General features: G+C 40.6%; 1 long non-coding RNA gene across 1 annotated transcript; it reads right to left on the bottom strand.

Annotated features, from left to right (window-relative positions):
* Positions 1-13,243: 13,243 nt before the first annotated feature.
* On the bottom strand, positions 13,244-14,241 carry LOC144991956 (uncharacterized). Its single transcript, XR_013655647.1, has 3 exons — positions 14,113-14,241; positions 13,478-13,584; positions 13,244-13,378 (listed from the first exon to the last, which is right to left on the bottom strand). It is a non-coding gene; the product is annotated as an uncharacterized LOC144991956 (long non-coding RNA).
* Between the last annotated feature and the right edge of the window lie 10,140 nt (positions 14,242-24,381).

Raw genomic sequence — 24,381 nt, 5'->3', positions numbered from 1 at the left:
TTGCTGGCAGCTATGATGTAATATGAAGGATCTAATGACCTCAGCATAATCACCACCATTATGAAACAGCCACTCAGCTCCCCGAAGCACTTCATCATCAAAGGGTTACCTGCCAGCCATCGCTCTTTCACTTCTTCTTTAACTCAGTCAACAGACGAGCTTCTGCCAAGATGGTCTTCTGCCAAGACACTCCGCGGAGTGTCTGCTCCGCGGATGGTCCACGAGGTGCCAGGGAATGTGTTCGCGTGGTATCACCACTTTCATCGGGAGGCGTTCATGGAGGTGGGCGCCAGATATCCATTTTTCTTAGTCAATTGCCAGGTCTTCTCCTCTTTTATCCCCCCACCTTGCCTCTCCTGCTTAGTCCTGACCCTTCAGCAGGGGACCCTCACTTGGCAACATGAAAGCAGAGAAACGCTGGAAACAGTGGGTGAGGGGGGAGACTGGAAAAGTCAGTGGTCCAGGCTGAACAAGAGAAATGGGGGAGTCACGGTCAAGAGCTGATTAATGAGCATTTAATTTAATCAGCTATTCCCATCTCAACAGGACCCCTCCACGTGCCTCTGAAGCAGCTTATTATTTTAAAAGGTCTGTGATCTTCCGTTCCCCCCCTCTCTCTTCCTGCCTCTTTTTGTCTTTTCCAGGCCTTTTTTTTACACAAAGCCCTTATCTGTGTTGGCATGGGGGACGTGAATGGAGGGGAAATGATTAATTGAGATTGGAGGACGATGAAGGATGCCTCACTGAGCCACGTTTGTCTCAGACCTTGTCCTCACTTATCCCTACAAGAGCTAATAACTTTGCCCTTTGTAGCATAATTGTGGGTTGTAGAGCACATAATCGTCCTTCAAAAACATTATTAATTAGGTTAATGATTAAACAATAAGCATCAGGCTTTTGGAATCATCATCCTGCTCCTCTTGTTAAAGTTTTTTTTTAAATGTTATTATGCAAAATTAATAAAGAAAGGCCACCTGAGAGCCCATTCACCAGTAAGGACACTGGTGTACAACAGGGAAGGTTAAGGACATAAATCCATGGTAGAACAGTGATAAACCACCATATAATTACAATTTTTGAAACTGTACTTCTTTCCATTTAAAATTGAATTAAAAATACATTTTTTTCAATGTTAAAATGTTACACTTTGAACCTTTTTTTTTTAGATAAATTAAGATGAAACCCACCCAAACAAAACATAGTGTTGTTATTGCTGCGATTGATGCTCTGCATTCAGAATGTAGTTTGTCTGTAAACTCTGTTTGGGTTTATCAAAGGAAATGCAAAAAAGAAATGACTGAGTGGTCAATAAAAATAAAAATTTCCCCAGTTAACTTTTTTGGTATAAGCTAATATACAATGACACACTTAAAAACCCCTAATAAACCTCGAGTTATAAAATCTTTGAGTATATATGTTTTCTTTTCAGCCCATTGTTAACCTTTCCTGAAAGGCTTTTTTTAGCTAAATTAAGTCTGTTATGACGTTTTGATTGATCTCACATCGTCTTCCTTTTGCAGAAGTTCCCTAACCCACATATTCACATTATATTTGATACACAGATTTTGTAGAGCCCTATCTCATTAACATTATCCAGATTTTCCTAAACAACCCATTGTAGTTGGTCTCTGCCCTGTAGTACATCACCATTCCACTAGGGGCAGTAGAAGGGCTTTTCCGTGAAATCTTAAAAACACTTTTGAGTTTAGCTCATTTTCTTTCTGGTGGGAATAAATCGTGTATTACTTTTCATTTTTAAATGACCACTTGCTGTACTGAAAAAATGATAAATTGATTGGTAGTTAATTCTTTATAATGCAGTGACATCATGTCAAAGAATCTGGATCAAATTTGAGACAGTGGGAAAATAAGATGTTTTCTTTAAGCTGAGCACTCATGTCAATATTTTTACCGCTTAAATTAACATTGTTGTGAGCAAAAACTCAGCAAATCACCCAAACTATCATAGTTTATGCTATTTATATCTATATTCTATTGAATTTCCTCAAAGGGTTTAATAAACATCTTAATTCCAAAACAAACAAAAAAGTCAGTCAGTTCTTTGATATAGTGGGCTTTATTGAGTCAACTTCCAGTCACTGGTTTTTTTTTTTTTTACTATCCAGCTTCACTTTAAATGCATGACATATTTTTAATCCAAAATATTGTGCTAAAAGCAAGAGTTATAAAAAGTTATAGAGAAGAAAATGACCAAGTTGTTTTATCATGATTTAAAAAAAAGTGTCTAAGGGACATAACTAAGGTTGGTTAGGCTATGTGTGCACATACTGCAGTAATTTATCTGAAAAAAAACCAACAGCTTCTAATAAACTGTAAGTTTGTTATTACAATAACAGTAAAAAGGAGACAACAAAACTAACAGCTGATAGTACTGGTTTTAGAATTCTGACTTTTTTGAAGCTTATACAAATATTTTCCTGATCTCTAAAAGAAGATTTCCTTTATTTAAGCATTGTGTTTACAGTAAATACTAGGGATGCCACAACTCCCAGTTAAAAACTGAACCGTATCACTGTATCATAAAACTGTGCCGTATTACCACTGAACCAAATCGTGGGTAAGGTGCATCGTTGCATCCCTACTAGACATTACTATTTATTGTTTTATTACATTACATCAGTCTTAGTATAAGCCAACTGGATGTTTTTTCTTCATTGCTATTTGCTTACTAGCAAACTTAAAAAAAGGATTTTTCTGATTTTTTTTTTTTTTGTTGTTGTTGATGTTGTTTTGTTAAACACAAATCGTGAAGAAAGTGCCTCCTTTGTAAAAACCTTTAAGAAACTAAATCCAAAAGAGCTGACTGAGCACAGTTAGCTTGGTTTTTCACCATCACAAACTATTTTTAAGTTAAAGCCTTGGGGATTTCTTATGTGTGATTGCATTTTTATTGTGAAGCTAATACATAATGAGCACTTGCACAGTGCTCACTCTTCCACGGTTTAACAGTTATTTCTTCCAATGTTAAAGAGTAATATAAATGACTTTGTAGCCCCACACTGGTGTTCAAAGGCATCCTTTGAAAAGAAACTCTCTATATGTGCGTTTCTGAACCCCGCTAGCTGCTTTGCAGACCGTTGATGCCCTCTCTTAAAATGTGGCTGCATGAAACCGCAGACGCAGCACCTTCTGCAAATTCAAAGGGGATTCATTTATCTCCAGGCAATTAGAAAGATGGCAGGTAAGAAAAAAGGAGGAGTGATGGAAAACGAAAAGCTTTGTAGTGACTCAGAATAGAGATGAGAGAGGCTCTTTAATTCCACCTATGATTGCTAAGTGGCTTCGTCCATTATCTTTACACAGTGAAAAGCAGAACACCATAAAGGTAAAATGTGACTCATCCATCCCTGCCTGTTATCAGACTCAGTGCCGCACTAGAAGCCCCCCCACCCCCACCCGTCAACACCCCAACAGATTGACAGAGTCTGCTCATCATGGCCTGGAGAGTGATCATGTCCGTGTGTGTTTGTCCAGCTCATGTTTGTACACATTTTTTCATTTTACACCTGTCCAGGTGTATTTGTGCATCTTTAAAAAGTGTGTGTGCGTAGAAACATTCTTGGTAAGAATGGGTTTTGGTGTCAGGTCATGTTTTCCTTCCAATCTGAGATGAGGGGGGAAGTGCAGCTTCTTTCCTCCATCCTCTGCTGCGGTGTTCAAAGAGGTATTGCCTCCCTTATTGCTGCTGAAAAGTCCCATCAGTGCGCAGCCCCCTGATTTATGCTTCTGATCCCCACCACCTCCAGCTCTTTTCCATTAGACTTTACAATATCCCCCCATTGTTCTGCTTACCGCGTTATCGGCCGTGCCCAGGCATGTCAGCAGGACTGGCCCTGCGCACAACACCGCAGAGGACCGGCGCAGGGAGATCTCGCGGAGGTAGAAACATAAAGCGGTTTGAGGGGAGGGAGTGCCTAGATAATGAAGAAGATATAGAAAAGTGGCAGCAGGAATGGATGGAAAAAGAGGAAGGAAAAAAGGAAGAGTGTGTGGAAGAGCAGAAATGGAATATGTCCATCGAAGCTGTGCTATTATTGTCTCTAAAATCCAGGAGAGGGTAATGACTCAAGGGGGAGGGATAAGGTGAGGAAATCAGTAAGGTAGATCATTGCAATGATGTATGGGGGAGACACCATTTAGATGCATTACAGAGGGACATTCTCAGGGAACGTCCAATAGGTTTTATTGCTTCAGAATGGGCTGAAGGTTTTTGTGCACTATATAAGATGTTGGTTCTGATGCTACGGAAAAAGCTTTTTGATATGGACTCCGATCTGTCATTATCTGTCTCCTTTACTGCCTTGCAGAGAGTTTGGAAGTAAAGCTGATGAACTTGCTAAAATGACGGTGCAGACGGAGGTTTAACGACAGAGTCCGGGTGCATGCAACAAAGTTGTAAGCTGGAGCACAATGAAGGCTTGAAGGGCAGCCTTGAGAGAGACTGGGAGCTCTGCATGAGTGGAATGAGAATGAAGGACTACTAAAAGAGATTCAGGATCAATGCTTGAGTTGAAGGTGAGCGAGCAAAGATGCAGCACAGTAAAGTTGTTTGTGAGGCTGAAGCACTGAATTTTAAGTGGATTTTGCAGCTTTTTTTGGTTTAAATTCTTGCATACCAAACTAAACTTTGATGAAGTGTCACCCCAATATATTAAAAGTAAGCAGCTGCCCCTTCAAATCAATTAAAAATACCATGTATTCCACACTTACACAGATCATACTGGATTATAAAGTGCACCAACAATAAATGGTCTATTTTCGAAATCATGTTATATCTAAGGTGCGCAGAACTATAAGGCACATTAAGTCAGTCAGACTTTAGTAGGTGTGTTCACAGTAAAACTACAACTTGTTTTTTAGCACATGTTAGCTTATTCGTTGGCTTATTCACAATACCTGTAAACTCCCGATCTTGTATGCAACTTGTAAAAACAGACGGTTTAAACAAACATTACTTTGTCTTTGCTAATCCCAACCATGTTAGTAACACGTAAAAAAAAATCATGTCTGACCCTGCTACACGTTAGCTGCATTAGTGAATTTTCAAAATACTCAACCTTGTTTGCAACTCATAAAAAAACAGTGATACCGCTGAAACAAATGTAATCTGATTATAAGGCATACTTTTGTTTTTGTTTTTTATAAAAAAATAAGGCTTTTAGGTGCGCCTTATGCCGTGGAAAATACGATAAATGACACAGATTGACACATTTTTCTGTTTTCTTGCAGTTCTGCGTGCACAGAAAACCCATATGATAAATTTGAAAAAAATTGCAAATCAACCTCATTTCATATGCAAGAGCTTCTCGCTTCTTCTAGAGCTGTCCTCTGACATACACCTTTTAAGAACCAAAAAATGAGAAAAACTGGATGAAAAGAGAAAGCAAAAAAGTGGTGGGAAAAGGGGGAGTGAAGAAGGTGGCCGATAGGCTTGCTTGCTTTCAACTCTGTGGAGGATAAGGGAAAAGAAGTTTTAATATCTCTAAATCAGCTGCATGATATTGAAAGTGTCATCTAATTGAAAATGATTTAGGACACCGGGCCCGCTTGGCAATCATATATAAATTCACTCCTGACACCAGCTCCAAAGTCTCTCTATTTCTACTTTATGAGTCATTTGCATGGTGGGGGCCTTGGAGAATATAAACCATGCAAATGATATGGAGCGCTGCACAAGGTGATGCATCCCCTCCCCTTCTTCATCCCACCATCTCGCTCTCATTCCCCCTCTTAGCCTCAGGAGAAATGCTTTCTGCTTTGCTGCTGCCTTTGTCCAGAAAGTCATTTATTTCTCTCGTTGTTTGCTCGCTTGCTATTTTACAGCTTGCCGCATAGGTTAGGCGTAAAAAGCCGGCTGCCACCCCATTCAGCTGAATGACTGTCATCTTCCATTTGCAGCCCCATGTTGTACGTGGAAGTTATTTTCCTGTTTTGTACAAAGAGAGAGAGAGAAAAAGAAGAATAGACATCCACAAAAGAAGTTGTTGTGTACATAACAATAAATATACAGGTGCTTTAATGAAGTCCTGAAAGCTTTAAAGCACCACTTTGCACTTCAGGCCATAATATGAAGCAATACCTGTGCTGTCTGCACCTTGAGGCCGAATAAAGAATTGCATTTCTATTATTCAATGTGCTCTCTTCTTCTTTTGGGGTGCTGTCATTTATTGCAAGGCTGCTCTGACGTGACAATCACACACTCACACTTGGCGGTAGGAGTGTAGAATCAGAAGCACTGAAACAGTTTGAAGTAAAACAGCAAAAACATTCAAGGGAATGGAGTAAAGAAGAAAAACTCTGGGCTGAGGGGACATTTTTTTCACATGCATTCTTTCCCTAACAGAAAACCCTGTCTTTCAGATAGAATGAAGAGTGACAGAGAAGAGCTGGATGTGCACGTTTACTCTATACAACTCTTTTCAACTTGTGGGGATGAGAGGATGCAACAGAAACACAAAAAGTAACCAGAAATGGAAAACATTGCTCCTATTGTTCCGCTTTAAACAAACTTTGTAGATGCTGTTGGTTTACAAAGCCACTGTCCCCAGGACAGCTGTTGTGGATGTGTCAGTAGCTGCACTAACAGTGCTGTGTAATCTTAGCGCGGATCACCTTTTGCAATAGAAACGAAGCTAAGTGATTCCACAGGGTGTAATTTGTGTTTAAACATGTGTTCCCTTGTTTTCCCCCCGGATCGTGGTTTTGGTCCATTTACCAAGAAGCGCTGTAGTGTTCCCTTCTTTATGTGCGTAAGCAAATATGCTTTTCTGTTTAAAATTTGACAGTATTTCAACCTTTCGGATATAGACATGTATGTATGCACTATAATGTGTCTTTTTTTTTCATTTGTTTGATTTGTGCATATATGCATGGATAATTATATGCAAATGCTGGGTTTGCATTTACGAGTGTGCGTTCAGGAGCTGGTGAATGAATGACTGCAACACTCTCAAGTGTTGCCTGGGGAGCTCCTGCATGCAGTGGCGGTCTTGTTTGCCTACCACCGCTGTTCAAACAATGGCTCCCCACGGGCCCACTGTGAGGGGAAGAAGGGATAAGGCCACACTTACGCCCGCTCAATTACACACGAGCATGTACAAACCCACCCACCACTTCCACAGATACACAAGTAAACACCAAAACATAGCGGCAGCTGCATGAAACTAAACTGATGACTCACCGGGTTTTAATGGCTGTGAGAACGTCCTTAATCCAGTAGTCCAGAAGGCAAAAGGACCCACTGGTCAGCAAGAGTTGTAATTTAACTAAGAAAACTAAAACAACTCTCTAATACAGGAACTTAAAAGGATGTGAAAGAAAGCAGATGCAAACATTTCTACTTAATTCTGTCGCATGACTATACGTAAACAGTTTTTTCCAGACTTTATTTATAATTTTTGGTTCGCCTTGAAATACAAATTCAAGAGAAGTTCCACCCAAATTACAACGTGTTGACTTGCACATGTTAGAGCGGGCGAGGCACCCCAACTGTTTACATGCTCTTCAGCATCCATTTAGAGTCCTAAATGTTTGGTGAGTATCCAGTTTTTTCAGCTGTTATTAAAGTAGTTTCCGACTCAGTTTGAGATGTTTGATGGTTACAGAACCATTAAGAACTACAAAGGTTGTCTTTTCCTAGCTGGATTAAAACAGGGGACATCACAGATCTGCCTGTGGCCACTGAGCCACTCCACTGGAGCGATTCAGGTCAAGGGCCTTGTTCAAGGGTACTACAGTGGTCTCAAACATCTTAAATCGTGTCAAGACCAAGCCTTGAACCAGCAACACTCAAGCCAGAGGTGTATGTCACTAACCACTGAGATATTTAGCCAAAATGAGATGACTTAGATACATTTCTTAACTGATGTTGGTATTTAAACTGTCTTCAGTTGTCAAACTCTGGTGTGTCTTGAAATTATGATGTTAATGACCTATTCCAATACAAATTGTGTTTTGGGCTTTTGGTGTTTTTGTGGCATTTTCTTATGATGGACGGCATATATATATAAAGACGATTAAGATTAAAGTTGTATTTCTGAGTATTTCTTTATTCAAATCGTTGGGAATCAGGAGCAGACAAAAAAATGCAGTTTCAAAAAGAGTTTATTTGTGACGTAGAAAATATACTGGGTGGGCCTTAAGCTTCCTGCTCCACTCTATTTTGAGGCATCCACTTGTAGATGACTAGAACCATGTACGTCTTTGTTTTCCACATCAGAGCTGGCATCTGAATCAAAATTGTATGGCCGGATGGAAACTGCATTTTGTGAAAAATAAACTTTATGAAAAATCTAACTGAAAATAAGAGTTAAAAAAATACAGAAACAAGGCTTTATTGAAAGTTCGGTGTCTTTGTTGTGACTATTTTACAGTTAGTTTCACAACTGTATGATCCTGACTGCTCTGCTCTGTTTCATTCAGCTCCTCAGTGAAGTCCTCGCCTGCTTTTGAGTTTGTAATAATCTCAGGTACTGCTTGTTTTCTATTTATCCTTCAGTGAACATACATTTATCTTTGCTTTACTTGTTTTTTTCCCTAATTGCTCATCAGATTTTGTTAATATTATTGTTGATTTACATTTTTTTGTTGAACTTCGTTTCTGCTACCTGTCGCCTGCATTTAGGTAAGCCAAAACCAACACCTCTGACAGAAATGTGTTACTTAACTGCAATAAGTATTTAATTAAAAATAAATGTATCAGCATTCTATATGCTTCTTTGAATTATTTTGTAATTATTTCTATGATAAGAATAAATTGCCTTAAAAAATCTATTTTTAATTACTGGTAATATTTATTGGTGGAGTAATTGTAACCTCAAAGCTTTCTGCCTTTACAAGCTCAAACTGCAGATAAATATATGAAGAGTATGTATTTATAGACTGAACAACACATATGAAACAAAATGCTTTTTTGTGCTTTCCAAGAACAAATGAAAAGCAAATTACAGTAAGAAAACGAAACAAAGGAAGAGACAAAGTAGCACATGCAGTACTTGTTGGTGACTATGATGTGAACCTTTTGGACCCATTAAAATGCTACAGCTGGGGAACTACTGGGAGAATAGACTGCAGAAACAAGTGGATTGGGGCTTTAATAAGGACAGGCAATGCCTCTTGATGGATGACAGGCTTCATACTGCACTGCTGTGCTTATAGGCTGTGGGTTCTGTGTGTGATTAATTCAGGGTATGTTCTAGTTTTCATTCTTCATGTCTTCATGCTAGGACTGTTTGTATCTCAGATTATGTTTAGAAAAAGGGCATTTTTTTACTATTTCAATCCAAAGAAACCAGCTTTTTTTTTTCTTAAATGGTTACTACAACTGCTTGTGTTGAGGCTGTTGTAAATGTTGAGCAGTAATGAATGCATTGAGAGAAGGAAGGGGTGAGAGGCGTAATGGGTCAAGTCAGCTGTGCTCATCCACTCTCATTGACACATTCACTTAGTGGCACAAAGGAGTCCAAAGTGAGGAGCTCTGAAGTGTTGGCTGCTTGTGTAGTCAATGGGAGCCTTTCATGAGCTATTTAGGAGGATAAAAAGCATGTCTTTTTCAGCGCAACATTGGTGTCAGGCTGCTTCAAAGGTGCTCCGGGACCGTTTAGGAGTGGAGACAGTGGAGCTCGCTTTGATTAAAGCACTACAGTGCAGAAAGGAGGAGGCATCACACGGTTAAGTGAATATGGAAATGACCCCCACTATCCTCCTCTGCGCTCATGTCAGCCTCTTGTAACACATCTCATAGCATGTTAATTATGAGAATGTCCAGCTTATGGTGTCTGTATGTTAGCAGTGACTAAATAGCAGACAAGGCAATGTTTGTTGCCTTGCTTCAGAAGCTTCTGTTGACTTGATGTTGGTGTTGTTGTCAGGGATTTTAGCTGGTTAAGCTTTGGAGCTTCTAGAGCCCAGGTCTGGTTCTACATGTCCAAGTTTGGTCATTTAATATGTCATTATGAAACTCAAGGGTGTCCTAACTTCTTGCAACGAGGGCCAGATTTGGAGCGGTGAAAATGTGCGAGTGCCAACCATTTGGTATAATTGTTATAACATAAAAGGCAATTGAAGGATTCAATGAATTGTTCTGGCAAATTTAATTTCTTCACATAGAACAGAAATATATTTAAAGACCTTTTAACCAAAATTACCGGTACTGTGAATTGCTGATTTAAGGACCAGAAATAAAATAAACGCCTTCTGGAAAAAAAACCTTTTGTCAACATCTGGGTTCATATGAAATGTTACACCGTAGTCATAGTTCTTAGAAAGTGCCACATGTTGATTTTTTTTTTTTTTTCAGGAACTTGTGGATCGAATGCAGGCCACGACTTTGGACATGCCTTATGTAACTGAAAAGGCAGCCTGCCAGGGTGTGACAGAGAACTGAATTTAAAACCATGTGGATTTACTATGGGGTCATCAGTGTGTCCCAAGTTTTTTTTTCTACAGATGCCAAAAATGGCCTACCTTGCCTTTTATTTTTATTTTTTATTTTTTTTTGGTGCCAGTTTTCTCGTTATAACAACATCTACTATCTCATTGTCACAAGAAAACTTTTTTCTCATTACAGAGCAAATCCAGAGTGACATGCAGTCTTTACAGTGAGCACCTCTCGTGCATCACTCTGGAACCTTGTAGATGGCCTGGTCCCCTCATCTGATCACTGATGAAACTGACAACAACCGCAGGTTTCCTGAACTGCAGCCGCCTACACAGCTGCAGCCAAACCAACCTTCTCCTCAAATAATTACTGATTTTGGGCGTTGTTCATGAGGCAAATTAAAAAGCAAGGTAGGTAGTTATCGGCTTCTGTATTTTGTCTGGGCTCAAAAAAGGACATTGACTTCTCCACTTCTTCACTTCTTTACTTTTTTATTTCTTTGGGACTGCAGCCATACTCTAGATTAGATTCCTGACTGATCCACTCAAATGGAATTCTGAGGTTAGAGCTGTATAACCAATGCAGCACAGTGCTAGTTCTAGTGCAATGAAGCACAGTTTCTAAGTCATGCAAAGCCTGTTTATTATTCTGATCTTTGCCAATTGCAGTTTTAAAATGTCAAATTTCAGTCCTTCACGCCCCCTTTTTGAAGTGTTGGTTTACCCCTCTTTCTTTGACCAGGCGACTCTGCCCCCAGTTATTTAGGAAAACCACGTGGGTTCTTCAGCTCCCACACAGCTGGAATCTGTTTAAGCACCAGAGCTAACGGCCAAAATCTGTCCTTAAAGCTATGTGAAACGAAAAACCCATTGTTGGACCAAGCTCTGTTGGAAAGTAACTGTTCTCCCCTGACATGGTGTCATAATAAGTGTTGGCAGTAACTTGAAGCTTCTGAAGAGTGGACAGCCAGGGGTTTGTGCCAAGCAACCATTACAGTGCCCAGATATGTGTGGACTCCAGAGAACGATTGAGTTGGCTAATGTGGTTTCTTCATTCTATGCTCAGGTACCATTAAGCAAAACCTGCTGGTTTGCAGAAATTGGCCAAAGGACATTCAGTGGTTGGATCTGATGAGATTGATAAACCGGTTGTGGAAGCCCTGCGCATCCAAAGTGCTACATCTACAACAGACTAAGCTTCTCATACATTTGAGTGAGAACATGTTAGTTAAAGGGAAAGATGAAGGAGAAAATAGGAGCGTGGAGAAACTACAACAGGATTCAACTGAAGGGGTTGTGAGCAGCTCCAGTGTTCTAGTTTAGCTTTATCTGTGTGTTTTTAATAGCACATTGAAAAAGAGAACCAAGGCTTCAATCGTCACCTCTTTACTCCTCATCCTTCCTGCATGCTGAGCTGTACTAACACTAAACACCAGAGCCTGATATGCACAAAAATCCCATTTTCTTTCTGTAATCACTTGGATCACACACTTTCACCAAAGCAGCGTGGGCCAGATCATATCCTCATTCATCCTTAGCATTTATGAAAGAGTGATAAATTGCAATGAAACACATATTTCCCCCTTTTTTTCTGTCTCTGGAAGGATGCAAACACATGATCTTAATCCTTATTCATACCAGCATGACTGTGTCCTGTACTGTAGGTGGGCTTATTTGCATGTGCACTCTGTTACATGCCATTGGCCCTCAAATGAATGCGTCTTGGCATAGACGATTCCAGTAATTAACCCGACACAACACAGTCGTCATCCCATAATTGACCTAATTGTTTGCCTTGTCGGCTCCTGTCCTACGTATTTAAGCATTAGATGTGCATGATGTCATTAATCAAATTGTTATCATTCATTCAATCTGGGACAAATGCTCTGGGGCTGTTTTTTTTTGTTTAGCTCTCAAAAATTATTTTCTGTATTTATTTTTCAATACATACTTAATAATATTCTTGCATTTTTACATGCCTCTATTAAATTCTAAACAGTTACTTTACAGTTCAGCAATACTCAGAATCTTTCAGCGGAAGATATTTGTTGCAAATCATTAATCCAAATGTATAATCAATCATTCTTAATGGTTATTGGACTGTTAAACTTCCACTCATAATATCTGAGTGCTGACATCAGCTTAGCAGCCCTGATGGAGGGATTTTTGTGTTTAATTGTGAACAGGAAGATGGGTCGGGTTCAACTCTCTCCTGATTCACAGCCGGAACTCATGTTTTTAAAAGCAGACCGCCTCCAGGTTCCTATAAAAAGGTGTTGAGCTGCTGCTTTTATTGGATTTTCAAAGTGAGGACATTAGATGTTGTATATGTCTAATGGTTCCCCACACAGTGGTCATTCAGTTTTCTCTCTGTCCTCTGGTCAGGTTTTTATATTGTGTGGAGCAAACAAGGAGGGGTATGCTCCCTCTTACTCCACACAATGCATTAATAACAATAACAATGAAAATGTAATCAAATTTTTAAAAACAATATGTACTTAATGCCAGCCAAGGATCCGCTAAAAGCCCACCTCATCAAACTGCAAATTAGTCTCGGGCATAACTTTATTATGGTCTAGCCTGAAGATGAGCACCCATAAATAATTCAATGGGATCATCACAGTGAGCACAGAGATTTAATTCTCAGTGTGTGTGTGTGTGTGTGTGTGTGTGTGTGTGTGAATGTTTATTCCCTGGTTTGGATGCATCTAAGGCTGCGAGAATTTCCGTTAGTCTGTTTGTGAAATTACAAGGCAGCCTGCTCTGCTAAAACCACTCTCTTGCATTCTTCCCTGATCCCTGTGGCAGGCTGGCTCCTTTTCTGGAACATGCTCCATCAGGTAGCACCATGGCAACACACTCAGTCGCATCCATCAGTCAGGTAGCACCTCAGCCCTTCCAGCTACCACCACCCAGAGAGACCGACAGTGGGAGAACTGAAATTCAAAGGCATGGAGTGCATTGATGAATGAAGAAGTACCTGTGGATCAGAGACGAAGAAATATCCTTGGTGAGAGGAAGGTAACACAGCTGAAACATCATGTGGGGTTTGTTTTAAAAAAAAAATCTTTTTAATTACAATTTCTACTCCTCCTTTCCATCGTCTCTGGGAAGCCTATCACCAGCTCACCCAAAAAACTCCAACAGTGAAGCAGTTCCCAATTACAGCATTGTAAGATGGTCGACCTTTACAACAGAAATAAAAATACTAAAGTTAAAAACTGTTTTTTTCTCTGATGTGAAATCGTAATTATTATACTAGCAATCAGTTTTGTAAACCTATCCCCTTTATTCTTGATGTTGAAACTGCACATATACTTAACAAGCTTTGGAGTATTTAGCTCTACAACAACCCATCAGGCTGTTTGTTTCTTCAAACCGCTGTTTGTCACGATCATTTGTGTCATAAACCCGCCAAAATAGCATCATCAGAGAGCCAGAAAAGTGGCTTGAAACAGCATCTATAGAAACCATTACAATAAATGTGAAACACAGAATATGGAAGGTGCAGACTATGCTCTGTTAGAGTAACAGTACAGAAAGTAAACAATCGCTCTGCTAACTATGCTCTTTGCCACCAAGTATGCCTGTTTGAAAAGAAGAGACTGGTTAATTGATATTCATTAGTCGTCGTAACTTATTAGCTACAAGATCGGGGGAAAGTAACCTTTATATGCAAATTAACCCATCCATCAGTCTTCTATTCCTACTGACCTGTTCAGGGTGATGGGTGATGCTGGACCTCAGACTGTATAGGAGAACTGCACTGGGGACTCCTCCCCCCTCACATTCCAAACAGGAATGGCCTGCTGTATCCATAAGCTAAAATCCCATTGACCTCTGCTGAAAAATAAACAGTCCTGTTTGTCAGAATAACCATTTGTGCTATTCCAATTTTTTTTCTGTAGTTTAAGTTATTCAAGGTATACACTGGCCAATTAAATCCCTCAATAAAAGTAGGTGGTCTCATGTCAAACGTTTAAAACACTTACTGTAACAGAATTTGTGTTGCTCGGTTTCAAGCGGTAAGGTTGTGGACTTCCAACAAGCTTACTCCTGGCGAGAGTGGTTGCCATAGAAATGTTGGCTCGATCTACTTGGACCAGTCAATGCTAATTGACGTCATCTGGCTCCATGGTGGCGTCCATGCAAAGAAAAAATGGCGTCTGAGCCAGAAGAAACCATTGAAACCAGTGAAATCACACATACCAGTTCTCATTTACAGTTGATGACTCCTACCCAGTCCTGTGCAGGGTCATGGGGGATCCTGAAGGCAACTTCAGAGTGAGAGCGAAGCACATCCAGGACAACTTGTCTCTGACACAGACACACGCAAGAGGACCCAGACGTAATTTGAACCAGGGCTTTCTCACTTTGAGGTGACTGTGCTAACCATCACAATTCTGAAAGGCTCAAATTGAACCAAATACTTCAATAACTAGCTAATATTTATTACAGTTTATATCATGATGCCATGGGGCCAGTCAATAGGACGCCAGTATTTTCAAATGCTTTAACAAAGTGAAAAAAATGTGCATATTTTTTTTTTCATTGACAGGAACATTTTTTTTTTCTATCAGCCTTAAACCGTTAAAATCTCAGTCATCTGTTTATTTTTGGTGTCTCATTCGGTTTACTTTTCAAATCTCAGAGCAGACAGCCATGGCATGAGCTGCTGCCAGACGATGGACAGAAGGCAGCAGGAAAATGTCATTGCTGCACCTGTGTCATCCATCTTCATCACCGTGGCACAGACAGACATCAGCGGATATGTTTGCCGTTTCATGTGAATGCTCCCGTGTAGACCATTACATTTGGTGTGGGCCACACCAGGCAATTTAAAATCATTGTGTGCACTGGATCAAACTATTAGTGACATTCAACCTTCAGCACTGCCAAGTTTTCCTGATCTGTGTCTGTCTGGAAGCATGACAACAGACAATATGGGTGTGGGGGTGGAGCATATCACCAGGCTGCATCTGTAGCTCAGTTACTGACGGAGGAAAACTGTTTGCTGGATGGAAATATGGGGGCAGGAGTGTAGAGTGCAAGACAGGGGGACACAAGGGAGCCTGAGGTCTAGTAATTTTTGAAGTGGAATGAGACAATATGGACAATAAAACGGACTGGGACAAGCCTGGTGGGGACGTAAAATGTGCCCCCTTCGTTGTAAGTGTTTGGGAGAAATATGCAGACGCAGAAAATCCCCTGTTGACGGTGGCACGGGATGTGGGGGGGGCACGAGATGTCAGTTTTCAGCTGAATTAACAGAAACCTGTCCACACCAAAAGCATTCTTTTGAACTTTAAGTGGTGAACTTTCAGTGGTCTAAAAGGTGGGTTCAGGGGACAGCCTCAGGGGGGAGGGGGGGTCTGTCTCTCATTCAATTGCTGCAATTTTTCTCTCTGATGTCGTGGGGACATAAATCTGGCTTCTTGTGGGGAGATAAGCAACTCCCCATGATGTTCATCCATCCAGTTTTCCATTCCAGCTTCATCCTGTTCAGGGTCATTTGAGGGGAGGGGAGGGGTGGGGTTGTGTGTTAGCCAGCAGGCTTTCAGTGTCAGTGGAATAGGATGCGTCTTAGACAGATTACCACTCAGTCACAAGGATCATATTTGTGGAAGTCATAACATACTCAGATGCAGGTTTTTTTACGCCTCTACCATGTTATATCTTGAACCTTTTATAGTAAACAACATCCATGCATGTGATCATTACAATAGATGACTCGATCTCTGAGGCACCGGTTTTTTGCTTTGTGTGGTTGCCGCCCATACCGGCCTCTGCAGCATGTCAGTGTCTCACCCATGAAAACAAATAACATCCGAACTTTTGCGAAGATGGATGTGCATATTGTGGAGAAAGTGGATGTGTGTGTTATCCTGGGGCGGGGCTTGCAGCGTAGACTCTTCCTGGAAGGTGCTGTTCCTCACTTGTCTACGTCATCCACTCGTTTTTGTGGGTAGGGAGTGACTGGTGCTCAGAGCGCAGGTTTTTACAGGAGTACTGTAGTCAGTAATGCGTTAATGGATCAAAATACCGCTTTGGAGTTATTTATAGAGAGGAATGAATATTATAAATCACTTAAAATCTCAAAACATTTATTTTGCATGGTATAGTTTCTTAAATTACCAAAGCTACGTTCACACGGCAACGTGCGTTCAAGTCACCTGAAAAGTCTATATAAATGTTCGTAGCCTATACAGAATATCTTCCAACAGTGTCTGTTCTCTAATTGACGCAGGTCTCCATTAAATGCAGGGGCTACTATTGAAAGATATACGGTATGTGCGTTTTGGGCTTCCATGTTTGTAGCATTTTTCTGATGATATAGGACGTATATAAGAACAAGAATTAAGCTCAAAATTGCTGTCTTTCTGATTGTTTTATTCTAATTTCGAATCAGGAGCAAATGATAACATTTCATTTTTAAAAAGGCTTATTTGTGACGTCTAAAATGCACTGGGCAGGGCACAAGCTCGCTGCTCCTTGCTCTCAGCATAGTGAGCTAAAAACTCTCCTGGTTGTCATGGTTTTAGTTGGACATGGAATTGAAACCATTGTTTGATGTTCTGAACAAAAACCCCAACTTTTATTTGTGCTTGACTCTAATTAAGGAACAGCTCTGAGGCTGGAAAGCACAGACGCTTTCTCCAACATGACATTCAACCAACACTTACACCCCTCGCTCCCCCTCCTGCCCCGTCCTGCTGCTCACAGGGTCTTGACATGGATGGAGTAGAGCGAGTGATAAGACCAATATTACTTGGGGATAAGGCCAGTATTAGCTGCCTGCTGAGAAACCAGGCTCTGCAAGCCATTACAGAGGCAGCCGGAGCATTTCAGAGAGGAGGGACACAAAATTACTCTTTTTGTGGGGGGCTCTGATTGTACTGGATTGCAGAGAGAAAAACGATCACCGGCTTTCGCTCAGACACACTGTAATAGGTTCTTGATTCTGTTAAACTTCTGAAAAAAAAACCTCAGTAGCAAAGTTGTTTGAGAGAAAACACTATTAGTACAGTAATTCAAACAGCTACTCAGTCTAATTGATTCCGCTTGCCTAGAGAATCTCCTTTTCTCTCTTTGGGTGTCTTTGTTCATGCAGTTTGGTCAGAGCACAAATGAGATGATATTTTCTGACGAATGAAGCAGAAATTCAAATTTATCACGAACATCTGACCTTGGAACCGCCAAAGCTCGCCTTTGCTTAATCATGCTGACCCATAATGAACAGAACTGCATTGTGGCGACGTGGCTTCATAAGCATGGTTTCTTTAGTAACACACAGCAAGTGCAAGCAAAACACGCCAGATTTAATTTGTAATGAAGCTTTGAGTGTTGTGGATTTAGGGTAAGTAGATGCTTGGATTCATTTTGTGTGGTAATGGAGAGTTGAGGTCTTCTGCCAACACCTGCCTCACATTTCAGTTGGCAGTTTAACAAACCTTCACCAGAGACAGCTGCTGCAGCTGATCAGAGCCAGAAAGCATGTGTTCATCCCTACTAAGATGTATGTGACTGGACAGGAGGCCATGTGGACGTCAAAGCAGGACATAGTAGAACAGAAGTTTGCAGTTGGCCCATATATGGTTAAAGACCCATTCCGGTTAACATTTGATCTAATGTTTTATTTATAATTGTGCTTTTCTTAGCCAAAATATTTTTATTTATTTTTTTAAAAACCTGAGTCGTTTTCTAGGACATACTCTCCGCAGAGCGGTAGACGTTTGTTAGAAATTCAACTTTGAGTTGTGGGCAGGACTGTGGCTCTCAAACTGTGGAACAAACTTTCACTTTCCCTGTGTTCACTGAATGAACTCTGTCGACTCTAAAGAAAGGCAACTTGAATGTACATACTTACTTGCTAACAATTAGTGCGGAGTAAGCCAGCCACCACTTTCTGTGATCTGTTTACACACCCTCCTATTAGCTTACACAACTATAATATAACAGCTTCATGCAACTATAATTATTTTCAAAACAGAATTTTTTTGTCTGGTTCTGATTCACAACAATTTCACTAAATATTCAGAAGTGCACTTTTGAGCTTAATTTTCTTCATAAATCTCCTCCATCGTCAGAAAAATGCAACAAGAATCTATTAAAATCATGATTTTCATCAAAGTGGATCTTTAAACCATACCTAATGACTTATTTGACTCTAAATTTTCCTTGACTTTAAAATACAGTCTGGTTTTGAGGGTACCCATGGGGCTTCAAAATTCCCCAAACTTTCACCACCAAGGAGAATCAAACGTGCTGTAGGTCCTTTTTTTTCCACAGCTCAACTCTGAACACATTCCACACTTAAGGAATGAAAAGCCATAAATACAATGCTGTGCTGTCATTTTCTTGATATAAGAAAAGACCAAATAAAGAAAGTGAGCTGTAATATTGATGAGGGCTCAGAAAGGAGCCTGAGGGTGTGTGGCTTAGCTACTGTGAAGTACTTTATCTTTCTGTGCTGTAATTGAGCAGTAGGAGAGACACCCGCAGGGCAGGTTGCAAGACCCAGCAGCCACACTAGTGCTCCGACACTGACCTCCCAAGATGCCTTCCACACTGCACTGAAACCAAGAAATGTGGGGACTCAAGTTTCCCATCTCACATTAATTGGATGTCATTTATTCTCCATCTCTGCTAAGACGTTTTTTTTTCTCTCCACTCAGCAAACGAGGTGAATCTTACTTATCTCAAATTTACCTAATCAGATCTAACATGACTGTTAGGTAGAGCAAAATAGAGGTTTCACTTCAGCTTCTGAGATATGGACATTTAGAATAATATTGCTGCTCTTGCTTTAAAACTCCTGGATGTAGAACTCTTCATCCAGGTTGTTTTATTGTATTTGTTACACAAGATTCCTTGAGACTTGAATTTTGCATTTATTAAAATAATGGTTTATTTTCCTTTCATGTGGTTTGCCACGCTCTCCGTACGGCTCTGATTTGAATATTTAGAGCTAGCCTTCCCTGTGGAGCTGGCTATGGTGATGAACATGTTGTGAAGCGATTGGCCAGTGCCCTTTACAGCAGGCCATGTGGGCTCAGGGGCAAGGTGGCATGCCAGTTGGCAGAGTAAAAAAGGCTGCGCGGGTGGTTAATTGTAATCAGATACATGAGAGGATGTGTTGCATGGAAAAAAAGGAGCTGAACAAGTTTCAGAGGAGTAGATCCTCAAGAAAAAAAAATAGCATGACAAATCTGATGGAGGTTTTTCATAAATATTAGGCAGTTCAGGTCTGGCATTCGTGCCTGTGTCACTACGCTACACAGGCCCATTTATAGTGGTTAATTAGTCCGGCCCAACATGCAGGGAGATTGACGAGCGAGTTGCCATGAGACGACTTGGCTCCTAATTAAGACGAGCTCTGGGAGGACAAGCGATGACTGTGTGGGGAAACGAGCGCTCACACATGAATACCTTTTGCATAAATATGTGTGGGGGTTTTTTGTGTGTATTTGTGTGTTTAGTCTCGCAGTGGTAAGATATATTGAAGTCTATGTTTAAGGAGTTTCACGTTTGCACAGGAGAGGAGGGGTTAATGGGGGTTATTTTCTTCTGTGGGGCACCAGTGTAAGATGGATACAAAAGGTGAAAACGAAAAATCTATTATTTTACCTAATTATCTCATAATTGTCCCTCTAACTGTCCATGATTACATTATTTAACAATGAGAAAGGTCAATGAACTCGCGATGGTTGGATTTGCACCTTCACATCCCACAGTTGTCTCTTTTTGTCAGTTTGTGTATTGATATCCGCTTTAAGTTTTGTGTTTTTGCCATTATTTCTTCTATTTTTGTTGATTTCATCCAAGAATACATCCTATTATTACCCCCAAAACACTGTCTGACATCATAAAACACTTATAAGCTGTGACAATTAATAAAAATAATCCTGCCAATGTCCACACAAACTATTTAACACAACATTAAACCATGTTCACATAACAGACGTGGGGGCTAACCAATGGCCATGCAATCGGGGCTAAGCATGCGGTGATGCAAGTGTTCAGTATGTATTGGGTCGACTCAACCTCAGTGTTTCAGATCTATGGTTATAAGCAGCTTGCTTGAAGTTGATATGAAGTCCCACTTGTTACCACACACTGGAGTCTTCCTTTGGGAGTTTGACCCCACAAAACCCTAAGTGCACTGCATCTTGGAGTCATTGACTGATTGAGAGACTGGATACAAGTCTGTAACCCTTGTGCTATCCTAGGCACTTTAACATTGTGAGTTCGGTCATCTAGACCCACTAGACAGTGCTCTGAACCTGAAAATGATTTGTGATCTTCACTGGTGTCCATGGATTACATGAAAACCTCTTCACCTTTATCCACCTTTGTCATGGTAGGGATAACACGTCAATGTCAGGGTGGGGTCATAGGATAGCACAAGGGTTAAATTGACCCTACTGTTGATTGAACCAATGATCTCCTAGTCTGAGACACTGTATCACTACTCCACTGAGCTGGTATGAAGGGTGCCTTTATGAAAATGGTTAGCTAGGCAGGACAAACAGACAAGTGTGCAGTAACCAGAGGTTCAATGTCATGTGTCAACAAAAAGGCTGAGTGGCTGTTTGAGTGTGTTTTTGAATACAAACATAAAATGCATTGTTCTGTTCACATAAAATTCACCCATTGTGGATGTGTAATGGATGCTAAAATGAGAGTTAAAAAAATACTTTAAACTGAACTGTTTTTATTTTTGCTGTAAAGTTGGACGATTTCACATTGAGGTTGGCTGTTAAAGACTCATTCTGATGAAAATTGTGTTTTTGTTTTTTTAAACGTGTTCTTGTGACGTTTTTCTGATGGTGGAGGACATGTATTTTTATATATGAAGAAAATTAAACTGAAAACTGCATTTCTGTTGCACCTTAAGTCGTTATGAATCAGGAGCAGATGAAAACAAGTTGTTGGAAAATGCATGATCAATTCTGATGTGTCCACTTGTGCATCTTTGCTTTTCCTCGTCTGAGCTGACATTTGGCTCAAAACTGTACAGTTGGATGGTTTCAATGTTGCTCGCCATTTTTGTTGCACAGCTAATATTAGGTTGGGGTTGTGAGGAGCTGTAAGCTAGCGGGAAAGCATGTAAACAGATGGATGATGGGAAGGGAGCGGGCTTACTCCACACCAACAGTCCCACTCATAACCAACCCACAAGTTCTAATGAATTCCTGCCACTCTGGAGAAACTGTCCTAGAAAACCCTTTTTTAAATTATGGCTAAAAGCTTAATAATCATAATTAAAAGACCACTGGGAATGCTTTGAAAATAGATTAAAAGATGATTAGAGTGGGACTTTAAATCAGCTCTAAATCAAAAGGCAATAATCTTTTTGGACATAGTCATGGTCCTTTTCATGAGCAAACCGGTACTCGCTTTTATCAATATATAAAATATATGAAACTATAAGACAGCAGGACAGTCTAGGCTGTATCAAAGTTAAATTGAGATCAATAAATGTAATATGATTCCATATTACAGCTTAATCATCAAATCCATTTTGGGACCAAAATATCCCAACATATTATTTACCTGATTACATATGAAGATCTAATCTCTTTCAGAGACCTTCTGTAATTTCTACCTAGGAAAAAAGCCCTCAGCCAGTGCTGCTGAGCCACAGTGGATCATTTGCATTTGGGTTTATTTCCCCTCATATTTAAGAGTTCATTTTCTGTGCCCACAGTGTGCTAAAGATCTGGAGAAATGATTCATTCCATCTCTGCAGCATCCAACTGAGACAGATCATAAGACATCCTGGGACTTGGATTGTTAAGGGTTGTGCAATATTTCCATGTTATTTTTACCTGTAGACCACTGACATTCTCCTTTTGTCATCACTGTCACAGCAGCAACTGGAGCTCCACTGTGCAGCTCAAGCGGTTACACAAAGCGTGTGCAATGAAAATGTGCATCTTTAAATTTGCCGTACCGGGAAGTGAGGTGTGTTTTCACTGCTTTATTGTCTCTGCAGCTGCAGTAAGCATGCAGAGCTCTCAAACGGCTTAGATTTGTGTTTGTGGTGACAAACATGCAGATAAAACATGGTATCCCTGTCTTTGGGATGTGCAAGGCAAAGAAGAAAAACCCTTCTGCCTTCACATAAACCTTTGTGCCGGAAGATCAACTTAATTTGATTTTCATCTGTTGTTTGCTTTGTGTGTTTTCTCCCTCATCTTATTGGCTTCTTTTCCCCACAGTCAGATCTGCACAAAGCAAAAGCACCAAATGACCTTCAGTTGTCTTTTTCCTTCACTTTGCTTTACCTCTTTCTGCTGTCTTCTAAAAATAGCAATCTGCCTCCCCCTCAGTCGTCTGCAGAGTATGTCCGTCTGGCCCTGTGGGCACGAGTTTTGGAAAAAAGGGTACAGACGATGAGCCTAATTAACTCAATGAACAGGACACACGGCAAAGGAGGAAAAGGTAGAAGAAGAGGATTGGATGGAGAGAAGAGGATGAATAATGACAGAGATGGAGAGCACAAAAGATGGAGTGGTGCAAAGAAGAAGAGACGACAGAAAGAGGTAGATAATGAGAAGGAGGGTCAGAGACGGATAGTATAGGCAAAACAAGGTCTCAGGGGCAAGGATGTGGTCATGAAGAAGGCAGAGGGAGAGTGATAGAGAGGAGCACTAATTAGACATATGACCCAAGCCCCTTCTGGCTTTACATTGCAATGAAGGAGGAGTGAATGAGAAAAGGAATGGAGCTAGATGAGTGGTGCGGCTGCAGCGGCGAGATATGAAAAGGAAATACGGAGGAAGAAAACCCAGTGACGGCAATCTAGCCGAGTCAATTAGCCCATGTCTATAAAACAAACTGCTCTTAATAGGTTCTGCCAAGAACTCAGAGGCAAATGAATCGAAGAAGAGGGAAAAACCGGAGAGGGGGTATCAGCAAAGCTAAAGACACTCAGCTTTGTTCCCCTTCTTATCTGACGCTCACTTGTTCTCAGCCAGGCTGCCCATATATCATCTCATGTGCTATCACCATCTTTTATTCCCCCTTTGTCACCTCATTTTGTGGTCAGTCCACCTCCTCCACACTGAAGTGACACACTTCTCTTTGAGAAATGTCTGCAAACATATTTCTTTACTCCTTCTTTGCTATAGCCAAAGATATTTAGTAAAATGTTGCCAGGAGAACGATACATTTCTGATTGCATTCTGCCGAGTGTGAAATTTGGAGGAGGAATTATGGTGTGGGGTTGGTTTTCAGGACTTGGGCTTGGCCCCTTAGTTCCAGTGAAAGGAACCCCCTAATGCTAATGCTGACCTGACCCCGATAGGACACCTTTGGGATGAATTAGAGCAGAGACTGAGAGCCAGGCCTTCTCCACCAACATGGGTGTGTGACTTAATCAGTGCACTTCTGGAAGAATGGCCAAAATTTTCGATAAACACTCTCCTCAACCTTGTGGACAGCCTTCCCTGAAGAGTTAAACCTGTAATAGCTGCAAAAGGTGGACCGACATCATAATTGATCTCTGTGTTAAGAATAGCGTGGCACTTCAGTTCATAAGTGAGTCAAGGCAGGTCAGTCAATACTTTTGTGAATGTGTATGCATGGCATCCCCTTTAATTCACAGTAGTGCAAACCTTTTTAAAAATTGAACATGGAGGAGAAATTCATAATCGTGGTTTCTGTCCTTCAAAACTAGAATGTAGCTGTGAAAGAAAAAGCCTGGAGCAAGATTTGTGAAGTTTGCATCACTTCAACGTTTTGCTAAAAGCCTCTTTCAATTGTAGCGGATATGCGCTAGTAAACAGTAGCAAAAGGAAAAAGAAGCCCCTCCTTGCTTATCCACTTTGAACACTATGCTAAAAGGTTCTTGAACGTGTGTCACATGCCTGGTAGCTTTATTGTAAAATCATGTAGCTGCACAGGTTCTAAGTTAAGTCAAATGCTGTTTACATATTTAATTTAATGCAATTTGTTTGCCGCACACACTGCTTTCAA

Source organism: Oryzias latipes, chromosome 1 (assembly GCF_053564925.1).
Source record: "Oryzias latipes strain Hd-rR chromosome 1, Olatipes_Hd-rR_3.1".
Taxonomy (NCBI): Eukaryota; Metazoa; Chordata; class Actinopteri; order Beloniformes; family Adrianichthyidae; genus Oryzias; species Oryzias latipes.
Note: the sequence above shows the minus strand (reverse complement) of the source record. Positions and strands in the feature narration are given on the sequence as shown.